A 12,011-nucleotide genomic window follows, 5' to 3' on the forward strand; every position below is an offset into this window, starting at 1 on the left:
TCTCTGATCAGTAGCCTGAAGCCCTTTGCTATTCTCTGACTCCTACCATTTGCAGACGAAATGATCGTATGATACCCGTAATATACATCTGTTTAATAATTTAGAGATGTAAAGCCGCAGTTTTTACACAAGGCCTACATAATGTGTAAGACATATGACCTCTGGTGACGGGTCCAATTTATGCGTTAGCTGGTTAAACATTGCAAATTATGTATAACTACCAGTGGCGGATATATGTGTATAGATCACGGATCCGAGACTTTAAAAATTGAAATTGCTGAGGCCTATTACATCATGCCGACTCGACATAAGGGCATTATGGCGGTACAATATAAGGAGAATGGGCATTCAATGGGATTTATCATTCTATAATACTTTCGTTTAAACAATAGGTCAATACCCTCCTACTTTAAGAGTTAAAGGGATAAATCATATCCCACTATCATCAATTTTTTTTTTAGGTAAGCCACTAGACTTAACCTGAATATGATCAATTATTAAGATCATACTCTCTCCTCTCTATATATAGAGAGAAATTGAATTTGGTGATTTTGATTCTTATGGTGAGTTGTGAGTTGGGTGAATCTCAGCCATTAGATTAAATTATAGATGAGTGGCCAAGATTAATCTTAATTGTCATATAAAAGCATTGTTATTTAGTTTATTTTCTCTTTTTTTTTTCCTTTTTTTTTCTCTCTCTCTCTCTCTCTCTCTCTTCTTTCTGTCATTTACTCTCTAACCGTTTCCCTCTCTAATTAATACTCCATATTACTGCAAAACCGTTTATATAATCATTATCAACTGCAAGCGTTCCTCTCTCTTCTATTATTCTTGTGTTATTCTTCTTCAACTGTTCGTCTCCTTCGTGTTTTCTCCCGTTTTCTCTTCGCCGTTCATCATATTTCTTCCGATTGAAGGTAATTTCATGACATTTTCCTCTTTTATTTTGTTATTTTGTTTTATTTCATGCTTTTGTATGCTTTTTTATTCGTTTTTCCAGTTTAATTATCGCTAGTTTTACTTAATCAAGTACTTTAATGTCGTTATTGTGTTTATGCAGTTTGTTCATTGTAATATTATGCTGCATTTTTGAGTTTCTGATTTTTCCTGAACTGATTTGCATGTTCTTAGTCGTTTCTGCAGTTTTCTATTGTTTTGAAGTGATTTGCATGTTCTATGTGACGAGTTGTGTTGAGAACTTTATTATTGATCTCTACACACTTTACTTTTTTGTGTTATTCCGCTGTTATTCTATCGCTTAGTTTGTTGTCAAGTTATTTGTCATGTTTTAATTGTTTAATGTGTTTTTCTAGGGTTTTTGTGTTTGTTCGTGTTGTCTTCACTTTTCAAGATTTCATTATTCCGCCGTTATCTTTGGTCCTATGGTGTCATTGCGGCGTTACTCTTCCCGTCATTGTAGTGTTTTTCCCGTGTTTAATTTTCTCATTATTCTTTTTGTGTTATTCTGCTATTATTCTAGTGGTTTTGTTTGTTTGGCTTTGTTTGTTTGTAGGTTTCAAAGATCACTAATGGACCTAGTTTGTGAGGGATGGGCAATAAATATAGTGAATGAAGATAAATTGTTATTTGCTAGAGAGTTCGCTCTTTGAAAAGAAAAATAAATTGGGTTGGTTATTGGAAGATAAGAGTGATAAGTGCTTTGAAGTTAATGTACGAGTTCGTCGTCGTAATCAATCAATGTCGGCAGTTTTAAATAGCCAGGACCTAATGGAAAGAGTATTCGATCATGTAGAGACTACTTTGGACAAGAGCAATATGTGTCTTGTTTGTAAGAAATGGTCACAAATGTTCCTATTTCATAAAAGTGCGCCCGGTGTTCACGCCGAATATATGAAAGTTCTAACAACAAGTCACAGTGAAGGTTTTAAGATTTTGTCAAGGGGCTCGAAAGTAGTTTCCAAACGATGCAAGTGCTACATGCTTGCAAGTGAGCCAGCAAAGGCGGTGTTGCATGCTTGTCGTTATATACACGATCGTGACTCGATCCTTGAGGCACCTGTATCTGAACGGATCAGGCTAATTCACGAGTACTTTGAAACACTCAGGGACTATCCTGCTGCTTATGATCTTGCTTACGAATTGTATTATAAGTCAGTCTCGATGTTGTTGACGTTGACTGACTTTTTACGTTATGTCCTGTATTTTTGGAAGTACATTTTGGTTCTTACTCGGAAAGAATGTATTTTGGGTATTATGTAATTTGAAACTGTCTCTGGTTGTAATTTAGTACGTTATTTTGTTTTATGAAGCCTTATGTAGGCCGTATGTAATTTTGAAACTGTCTTTGACTCTTTATTCAAAGAGGCTTTCTTTTGATTCCCTTTGTGTTTTTGTTTACACTTCCGTGTTGTTCTTTTTTGTGTTTTTTTCTGCTGTATTATAACGGTTCTGTTATTAGTTTGACTAATTGTTAGTGTTACATTATTCTCATTTTACGGTACTCTCATTAAGCGTCATTATTAAAAAAGTCCAAATGAATACCTATTTATCATTGAAAGTGATCCTTATCTTTATTTTCTGGATAGTACAGCTGAAAATGAAGTTAAAAATCAAATCCGCCGCTTCATCAAAGTCTACTCAACCGTCATCATCAAATTCTCCGGGTCCGTCTCCTTCCAAATCCCCTGTCACATCTCCATCAAAGAGCACTGCTTCTCAGAGAAGGAGTACTCGTAGTCAAGAAATATGTACAACTGAACCACCCACTAAAAAAACCAAACGAAAGGCCGAGACCCAACTTGCGAAGTTGTCGTCTAGTCCACCAAAGACTAGTAGTAAGTTGGCTGACAAAGTTAAGCATGAGAAGGGAATTGTGGTAAATAGCAACCAACCTCAGGCTGGAGTTGCTGCAGGAAATAACACAGTGTATGTACTACTGTTATTCTACTTTTATTTTGCTGTTATTTTGCTATTAATATGTTACTTTTCGTGTTATTTTTTGATGCTCTCCTGTTATTTTGCTATTATTCTGCTGCTTTGCTTATGTTATCTTAAATGTTTTAATGCATTATATATTTTTTCCCCTTTGTGTGCACAGTGCCAATCCATTTGTTAGCTGCTGTCGGCCTGTTGTCTTTTCAGAGTTATTGAAGCCCTCACCGAGGAGCAGAAGGAGGCTGTTAGGGAAATGGGATTCGGGGGTTTACTTTAGTTGAAGCTTTCTTCCCTCCCCCATACCATGTTCCGGGAGATTATATATGCTTTTAGGAGTGGGAAGTATTTTGAAATATCTAAAACGGAGAAGTTCGAGTTGACTGCAGATGATGTGCACGATGTGTTTGGTTTACCAAATTCTGGTCCAAAACTGGATCTGGTTATTACTGGGTTTCCTGGTTCTGCAGACGCTGATGGAGAAGCTTTGAAGCGTGCTTGGCGTGAGAAGTATGGTATCGCCAATAACAAAAGTGGGATACCACTTAACAAAGTTCAGGAGACCCTGCTAGAGTCTTTGGTTGCGGATGATGAGTTTAAGAAGACTTTTGTTCTGTTTGCTATGTCGTGTTTCGTTGCTCCTGTGTTGGGTTATGTGGTTGATCTTAGACTTCTAAGCGCTGTGGAAGATGTTTCTAGGATCAAGGAATTTAATTGGTGTCAGTTTGTCTTCTCAGACTTGGTGACTTCTGTGCGTAAAACCCTTAACGGGAGGAAAAATATTCGTTGTTGTGTAGTGTTGTTGGCTATCACCTATTTTCACCGTTATTTCTTTAGCGGTGATCAGGTGAATAATGAGCTACCGCTCATTAAACATTGGGATTTTAAGTCTTTCGGTGAGAGGTTGCGGCGTGAGGCGGCCTTGGTGCTCGGCACCGGGAGCGTTCAGACGTTGCTTTCCCATTGTCTCGTGCAAACATCGTTGGCTCTGGTCAACGTAGTCAACGTCGATGTCTTGTGCTGGATCTACCTGATGATATTCTTACGGATGAGCAAGTACAGTCCGCAACGGTCGACGTAAGCACCTGTTTGATTGTTTTTAAACGAATCATTCTAAAATGTTATTCTGTTATTGTCTTTAAGCATTAGTTCTCCTACTGCTATTATTTAACGATTATTCCACTGTTATTCCTCAGTTTTCCTACTGTCATTCCACTGTTATTCTAATTTTTATTCCAATTGTTACTCCACTGTTATTCTACTGTTATTCTACTACTACTCCACTGTTATTATTTATTCCATTGTTAGTGTCTTTGTTATTTCTTTGTTATTTTATTACTGCACTGTTATTCTACTATTAATCCACTGTTATCTATTTTGCTCTTAGTGTACTATATTCCTCTGTTATTCTACTATTATGGTACTGTTATTATGTTTTGGAATTCAGTTTTAAGTAAAATTTTGGGATTTTATCTTGACAGGATGTTCATCAACTTATACTGCTGAATGAGAGGGACTCTCAGATTTTATGCCGCCGATACTTGGAACGGACGGAACTTATAAAGTCGAAAATGATGCAGAAGAACCAGCAGGCTATGCGTCAAGCACACCTTGCTAAGTTGCCCAGACCAAGTAACCCGACGAGCTGCTAAAGAAAGCACAACCGAACAATCGAGAAAAAGTTGGTTGTGAAGGGTCCGAGAATTTGGTTGCCACCCCATCTTTCTTCACGGATCAAGTTATCCGTGACGAACGGGTAAAGCATGTATTGGCTATGCAAGCGGCAAATAAATCGCGATCAACTGTTCTCAAGAACCACTTCCAAAAAGCTAGACATGAAGATGTCATCATTGAACCCCCATCATTTAATCCGTTTTCTCAATTTTATGAGGAGTGTGTCGGGCTTTCGGATGTGCAGCCGACTATAGCTGAAAAGAAGGGTGTTGAACATAGTCCCGCCATTCAAGAAAGTGCAAAGGTGGGGACTCCACAATTATCACCACTCGGTTTAGATTCTATTACGACGGATATCTGTGCTGACATTCAGTTTCGTTATGGAGAGCCAGATGATGTCGGTGAGAAAGTAGTTGATGTTGGGGATATTACCATTGACGTGGAGGATGTTAACAATGATGTGGAGGACGTTAACATTCAAGTTGAAGACTATCTTGTTGATAATTCGCCAGAGGACGTGCCTAATACTGTTGAGTGTACACCGGCAGAGGTTCAAGCAAATCAAATTCCAAAGACTGATGCTTGTTTGCCTGAGACGGAGGTGACGGATACCGGTGCCACTACTACAAATACAGGCAACTACAACAGCCCTTTAACAACGCTTATTCACGAAAATCATCATAACACGTTGTAGAATTGATGCCGCAAATTTTACCAAACTTAATTACAACGGTTCTGTGTTGTTAACCGTTGTTATTGGTTTTAACAACGGGTCATACTTGAAAAACCGTTGTTAATATAAAAACTAATAACAACGGTTGAATCTGTAATACATTTTAACCGTTGTTAATAATTTGGCGCAAAATTAGTGAAAAGTAATTACAATGGTTTGTTTAGAACCCGTTTTTAATACTTTTTAACAACGGTTGTAGACTCAATAACCGTTGTTATTAATGTTATGAAAATCTTAAAAACAACAGATTGCTTTATTCCGCTATACGCTACAAAACACAAACACAAGCTAATACTGCTACTATATCATCCTCCATTCCTCCCTGATCGTCTCTCTGTCTTCATCTCCGTCACTGTTGTCACCGTCTTCTCTCCCTCATCGTGTTTATCAATCAGGTGTATATATGTTTCTTAGCAACGCTTATAGATATAGGATTTTTTGGGTTATTATCTAATTTGTTGATAATTTAGCTTAATTGCTTTCCTGAATTTCGTTTATTTGTTTGCTTATTATTGTATTTTTCTGAATTAGTTGCCTATTATTACGAATGTAGAATAATGACTCGAACTTGGATGATTGATGCAAATATGAGTGACCGCACCTACAAGGATGGTTTAGCTGAATTTTATGAATTCGTTTCGAACAATTTGAAAGGTTCTTCTAGTATTGCATGTCCTTGTGAAAGATGTGGTAATATTAGCTATATGGCTTTTCTGGACGTTAAAATACACCTAGAAAAATGGAGATTTAATCGATCCTATACACGTTGGATTTTTCATGGGGAATCATTAGAGGAAGAGAATAACTCTGAAGAAGATGATGTTGAGGTACACGAAAGGCTAACTGATGATCCTGAGTTTGCCGAGTTTTTTGAGTTGGAAGAGTTGGAAGTAGAGAAGTTGAATGTTGGGTCTATAGATAATGAAGAGAATGATGATGAGTCAATTGCTTTTGAAGATGTAGGTGATGACACTAGTAATTGGGATGACCTTAACAACATGTATGAGAAGTTGTGTGAGTCTGAAGCACCTCTGTATCCTGGTTGTAAGTTCACAAAAATGTCGGCTGTGGTGAAGTTGTATAATATCAAGAGGGCAAATGGGGTGAGTGACACGTGTTTCACTAGTTTTTTAGCCTTGATAAAGGAGTTGCTTCCTGATGGTAATTTTCTACCTGTTAAGACATATGAGGCGAAAAAACTAATAAGAGGAGTGGGTATGAAATATGAGAAAATACATGCATGTCCAAATGATTGCATATTGTATCGGAAATTATATCAAAACTTAACCAATTACCCTAAATGTTTGGAGTGGCGTTATAAGGATAAGGAAGGGATCCCGGCTAAGGTGTTGTGGTATTTTCTATTGATACCAAAAGTTATAAGGATTTATGCGAATCCCGATGATTCAAAAATTTTAACTTGGCATGAAACAGGAAGAATAAATGATGGAAAGCTAAGACACCCGGCAGATGGTATGCAATGGAAATCGTTCGACGCTAAGTATCCCGAGTTCGGCAATGAACCTAGAAACTTACGTCTAGCGCTGTCCACTGATGGAATGAACCCACACGGAAACATGAGTAGCCAATATAGTACTTGGCCAGTAGTGTTGGCTATTTATAACTTACCTCCATATGTGTGCATGAAAAGAAAGTATTTGATGTTGTCGTTGTTAATTTCCGACCCTAAACAACCTGGAAATGATATAGATGTATATTTGGAACCTCTTCTAGATGATTTGCGATTGTTGTGGGACAGTGGGATAGAATTATTTGATGCATATAAGAACGAAACTTTCAATTTGAGAGCGATGTTATTGTGTACAATATCTGACTATCCGGCTTATGGCGACCTTTCTGGGCACATGGTTCATGGGAAAGAGGTTTGTCCATTGTGTGGGGAGGATATCGAGTTTGAATACTTGAAGTCTTATCGTAAGTATGTATATATGGGAAATAAGAGGTTCTTGTATCATGATCATTGTTATCGCAAGATGCAGAAAGCATTCAATGGAAGACAAGAACTTCGTCAACCTCCTAGAATTTTGAGTGGGCATGAAGTTTATCAGAAAGTAAAGCATATTGAGATAGATTATGGGAAGAAGAGCGGCTCTAAATTGTCTACTCGTGGGTATAAGAAAAGATCCATATTTTTTGATAAACTTCCATATTGGCTTGACCTGAAGGTCAGGCATTGCCTCGATTTCATGCACATTGAGAAAAATGTCTGTGATAATATTATCAATACCCTTCTGAATGTTCCTAGTAAAACAAAGGATAACGCCGCAGCTAGGAAAGATATGAAAATGATGGGTATTAGGCTAGAGTTGGCACCACAGAAGAGAGGTAATCATACATTTTTACCGCCAGCAGCTTATACCCTTTCACGGAATGAGAAAAAAGAGTTCTGTGCATGCTTGAATGGAATTAAAGTGCCACATGGTTATTCGTCGAACATCAAAAGCCTAGTGTCGATAAAAGACCTAAAACTCACCGGGTTAAAGTCACATGATTGTCACACTTTGATGCAACAATTACTACCTGTGGCTATTCGTTCCATTTTACCTGAAAAGGTAAGATATGCTATAACTAGATTCTGTCTCTTCTTCCAGTCCATATGCGATAAAGTCATCGATCCCGATGACGCGGATTCATTGCAGGACCTCGTTGTAACCTCTCTTTGTCAGTTGGAAATGTATTTTCCACCCTCTTTATTCACTATCATGATTCATCTGACCATTCACTTGGTTAGGGAGATTTTGTACCTTGGCCCGTGTACTTGAGATACCAGTATCCTTTCGAAAGATTGATGAAAGTCTACAAGGACTATACATCTAATCGGTATCGTCCGGAAGGTTGTATTGCTGAACGCGCTATTTTAGACGAAGCTCTTTCATATTGTTACGCTCATCTCTCCCCTGAGGCGTTGATTGGCGTTCCTAAGAATCGTCATAGTGACTGGATGATCGGAAAAGGTATTAGGGGCCGGGTTGAAAAAATTGTGACACGTGAAATGTTGCATTTAGCACACACGTATGTGCTAAACAACGAAGATGAGGTGCAACCTTATATTCAACAACACAAAGATGAGCTCAAATACGATCACCCAAACAAGACCGAGAAGTGGATTGCGAACGAGCATACGAAGACGTTTGCATAGTGGTTTAGGAATATTGTCTTAGAGTGTACGGATCAAACTGGTGATGACATCTCTCCTAGGTTACTACGTCTTGGTTTAGGTCCAAATGCCAGGGTCACCTTTCACAACAGTTTTACCATTAATGGATATACTTTTTACACCCGCGAGCAAGATGAGTTGAGCACAATGCAAAATAGTGGTGTGAGTTCTGAATTTGAGGCAATGCACTTTGCTACTTTAAAAGATAAAAAGCCTATTTGGGGAAAATGCCTTTATTATGGTGTTATTCAAGAAATATTGGTATTAGATTACATTGATTTCACAATGCCTTTGTTTCGATGTAACTGGGTTGATAACAACATCCATTGTGTCTGAAAGGATAATATGGGATTTACGTTGGTCAATCTGGGTAAGGTTGGCAATAATAAGGATGATCCTTTCATAATGGCATCCCAAGCTAAACAAGTGTTCTATGTCATCGATCCTATGGATAAGAAGTGGTCTGTTGTACTGTCTATAAGGAGTAGAAGGAGTAGTCCATCCGATAATGGTGATGATGATCAGGATGTCATTTTTGAGGGAATGGATCACTCTACCACTGTATCTTATTTCGACGATGTTGACACTGATCATGAGGACACTGAAAGCATCTATATGCGTGATGACCATGGTGAAGGTATTTGGGTTAACGAAGAAACTATGACATCCAAGAAACGTCCCCGATCCTGAGATAGTTCATCAGGACACAGTGATATGGACGACCAACATTTTGAGTCATTTTCAGACCAATAATTTGATGGTTTAATTTATTGGCAAATCAATAATGGTCATTGTTAAATAAAAATTCCCAAATTTGCATGGCATGGTAAATCCTGTAGCTTAGATATGCAGTATGCATGCATGCTGGTGGTGTCTTATTTTCTTGATCTTATTATTAGATGTGGATGGTGTTGAAATTGCTTGAATAATGTTGCAAAGTATATGGTGCTTCTTCATTTTTATGTATGTATTGTTACAGTTTGGACCGTAATGGAATTACGATAATTTTTTTTTTAAAAAAAGGTTCAACAATAACAACGGTTATATTTAAATTACCCGTTGTTAATACTTTCAACAACGGTTATAGTTACATTACCCGTTGTTATTACTTTCAACAACGGTTGTAGTACCCCTACCCGTTTTCATTGATTTTTTTTTGACATATTTCATTTTGGCGCAAATTTGGTGAAAATATATTACAACGGGTATATTTTAACCGTTGTAATAAAGTTTTGACAACGGTTGATTTTTATTGACCCGTTGTTATTAACATATAACAACGGTTTTGCTTTGAGAACCCGTTGTCAATAGTTTGTCTTAATAAAAAAACTAATTTACAAACACATACAGCATACCATACACAAACACACACAACCGTTGGTATCCTGAGTTTATTCTTCTCTCTTCCTCGCTTTCTACATTCTCGTCACCGGCCGTCGCCCAGTTTCCGACGCCCAGATTCCGTTGCCTTCCTTTATCATCCTGCTCGTTCTCTTTATCATCATCATCATCATCATCAGGTATGTTCACTTTAGTTTTGTGTTTCGTCATTAGGGTTTTAAGACGATCATCTTTTTTTCTTTTTCATGCATCTGTTTGTTTTTCGTCTTCTTTGTGATCTTTATCATCCCGCATCATCTACTTCACTCCTCTTATTAGGGTTTAGGATTTTAGAAGCTCAATCTGTTGTTTTAAATTTTCATTCCTATTAGGGTTTAGGGTTTTAGATAATACTCTGCATGTACGTTGTTAAGTTGTTCATTTCCTATATCATTCATATTTGGGTTTTAGGATTATCATGGGTGAAAAACGGAAAAGAAGTCAAAAGAATAATAAGCCTTGGGATAATAAGCCTGGTGAGAGGGGTGCTACGAAGTGCCCGAAAGCCCTTGCAGCTATAGCCGCTAAAGACCCGATGGAAATAACATGGAGCTCGAAGGGTTTCCCTACTGGTCCAAATGCGGGTTTTTTATTCAGTTGGATTGGATGTTGCACAAGACAGTTTGTGCTTATCCATTTAGATGATGCTAGAACTTTGAATCCAAAATTGGCGGAGTTATACTTGGCTCGTGTAAAGGAAGCCTTTATTATACCCGATGAAAGCCATGATAAGTATTTAATGCATAAGGCAGCGGATGTCCACAGGCAGTGGAGGTGTGACGTTGCTAGGGATTGGTTGTATGTGGACAAGGCAAGAGGGGAGATGCGTAAGAGCCCAGTGGCAAACAAGTGTCCCACCGTCAGTCAGGAATAATGAGATCTTTTCAAAGAGATGAGAACTACTGAGAAGTTTCAGGTTAAATATCCTCGCCTTTTAACGATTTACCTATCATTTTTTTAATTAATGAGTCCTTTATATAATCTTTTTATTATCTCATCTACTTGCGCTTTTATATAATTATTTGAAGGCCGTTAGCAGAAGAAATCTTGCTAACATTTCATGCAAGAAGGGGAAATGGTATGGTTCTCGAGGCGGTTACAGAAAGATAGAGGAGAACCTCGTAAGTAGCATGCATTATTCCCCGGCCCGTGAGACTTTATTTTTTTAATCACACTTGGACTTGCATTGATACACATTTACATGTATAAATGTTACCATGTTAATGTGTAGGTGGCAAAGGGAGTGACCAACTTGGATCGGCATGTAACTTATAAAGAAGGGCACACGCCTAAAGGATCCCGATCGCGTGACAAATATGATGAGGAAGTGTTGGCCAACATAGTAAGCATTATTTTATTAAGACGAGCTCATTACTAACTTTATTATTTTAGTCAGAAATATAATTTGAAGTTTATTTAATATATTATAGGACAACGTATTGAAAGAGGTAGAAGAAGGGAAATTCACTCCCAGTGGTCGTAATGACGTTCTTGCTAGAGCGATCGGCCGACCCGAACATCCAGGTCGTTTGAGGGGCGTCCCGTTACGAGGTTGGAGTAACGAAATATTATGGGACAACCGCCCGATAAAGAAGAAAAGAAAGACTAAGTCCGAGAAGGCGACACGGTACCATTTATTCTATTATTTTCATTTAAGTTCAATTCACATGTTATTGTTGGGATAAAAATTGCTGAAACATTACATTCTTGGCACGCAGCTTCAGTTAATGGCATCCGTACTACTAAAGTTGAATGCTGGAGGCAAGATTTCCGAAGAAGAAGTGAAGATGATGGAGGATGTCATTTATAAAGGGGGTAATAAGGTACAACATATTGGTAAAGAGGCCGCTACTACCTTGGCAATACATGAGAAGGAAGTATCGGTCAACGAGATTCAGAAAGATCAGGTACTTAATGCTTCTGAAGTTGTAACAACTAAAGCCGATCAGGTACCTAATACTTCCTTATTTTTCTTTTCTTTTTTTTTTGGGTAAGATCAGGGGGTGTGTTCCCTACCAGCTCTAATGCTATAACTTCTGACATCGTGCCATTGGTTAATTTTATTAGGTAAATAATGGGTCTGAAAAGGAGATGCAACTTAAGAAGACGGCTGATGGAAAACAAAGATACATCCCCTTCAAGTCGGTTCCCTGT

This window comes from Silene latifolia, chromosome 10 (genome assembly GCF_048544455.1).
Source record: "Silene latifolia isolate original U9 population chromosome 10, ASM4854445v1, whole genome shotgun sequence".
Taxonomy (NCBI): Eukaryota; Viridiplantae; Streptophyta; class Magnoliopsida; order Caryophyllales; family Caryophyllaceae; genus Silene; species Silene latifolia.